Genomic DNA, 1,931 nt, shown 5'->3' with positions numbered 1-1,931 from the left:
CATGTTTTTTTTAGAAATTCCATAATGTTCACTTCTATAATCTATCTATAGCATAATGAAAAATACTATTATGTATAATAGATATTTGATACTATGTCTGGTAGGTGTATCACCACTGTTATGTTCAAATAGAATATCTAAATTACTGAGAAAGTTAAAATTAACAGACAAAAAATTAACAGAGACTGATGAATAACAATAATGTATTACATGAAGACAGTTTTTATTAAGTTAATGTACTCAGTTTTTTCTTATTCTTCAATTAAATGGGTCCAGACATTATAAAAGGAAGAGAGAAGTATAAGATTTTGCATTGTCTTCAAGGTGTTCACAATCTTATTACTTAAAAAAATTCATTAACAATTTAAAAAGCATATGTTCTCCGAGATTCATAATGGAAAAGATTACCATATAATGGAGCCATACAACATTCTATAAATTTCATAAATCTTGACTTGAGTAATATTTTTGTAATAAAAATTAAAATTGTTCAAAGATGATAAATTGTCTTAAGAAAGCATATGAAAAGATATGGCATGAGAAGTACCAGTGCATATAGTGGTACTAATTGTATTGTCCAAAATACTAATTGTATTGTCTAGAAACTACTGAAGAAAAGATAATTGTGCAAATGGAAATTATTGTTAAAAATTAATTTAGTTTTTCCAACAACACATTTTTATTATAAAGGCTAATACCTATTAAGGACTTACTATATGTTACTTACTATTCTAAGTATGTTAATACATTAACTGAATTAATATGCACAACAATATATGAGGAAGTGATTATTTATATTCCCATTTTACAGTTGAGGATTCTGATCCATAAAAAGTCTAAATAAGTTGCCATAAACTATTCAGATAATTTTCTTCTAGAAAATCCAACTCTGAAGCCCATACTATTATTTCCTATGCTATACTCACTTTATCGTCCTGCTTCATACCTCCCAACCATTGACAGAATATTTTGGAAGGCCTCAATGAAATTACAAGTTTTTTATGTTAGATTACAATGTTAGTGAGGGCTCATATTCCAATTTCCTTCTGTCTCCATGCTTCATTTATTCCATGTTCATTTTATAGACAGCTGTTTCTCAGCCTTACTTACATTCTAAACTGTCTACCAAACTTGTGATTTAACTTACTTTGATATTTTTACCTGGATTTCCTTTCGGCCTACAACTGGTTAATCTTAAAATGTTGAAAATCAGAATTATAAGTTTGACCTGCTTATGACTTTTCTGTGTCTTCTGCCTGTGTATTCTCCCAATACAATTCTTCTAGACACCAGACACTCAGAATTGCCCTTAATTCTCACTTCTCCTTTACTTACTTTCTCTAATCTATCTTCTAACCCCAACAAAGCCGTTTCAGTCCCAATGCCAATGTAATCACCCTCGTTAGAACTAAAACATTTTTGGCCTAAATTATTTTTTTAAAAGGTTATTGTCATATTGGTTTACATACATCACCCAGTGCTCTTCCCCATAAGGGCCCTCGTCCATCACCACCACCTCTTTCCCCCCTCCCCCTTCCCCTTCAACCCTCAGTTCATTCTCAGCATTCAATGGTCTCTCAAGTTTTGCATCTCTCCCTCTCCCCAACTCTCTTCCCCTCTTCCCCTCCCCCTGGTCCTCCATTAGGTTTCTCCTGTTTTCCTGTTAGACCTATGAGTGCAAACATATGGTTTCTGTCCTTCTCTGCCTGACTTATTTCGCTTAGCATGACACCCTCAAGGTCCATCCACTTTCCTACCAATGGCCAGATTTCATTCTTTCTCATGGCCATGTAATACTCCATTGTGTATATATACCACATCTTCTTGATTCACTCATCAGGTGATGGACATTTAGGTTTTTTTCCATGTTTTGGCTATTGTTGACATTGCTGCTATGAACATTGGGGTACATGTGCTCCTATGCCTCAGCA

The sequence above is a fragment of the Suricata suricatta genome, chromosome 1, assembly GCF_006229205.1.
Source record: "Suricata suricatta isolate VVHF042 chromosome 1, meerkat_22Aug2017_6uvM2_HiC, whole genome shotgun sequence".
Lineage (NCBI taxonomy): Eukaryota > Metazoa > Chordata > Mammalia > Carnivora > Herpestidae > Suricata > Suricata suricatta.
This window is presented reverse-complemented; position numbering follows the sequence as displayed.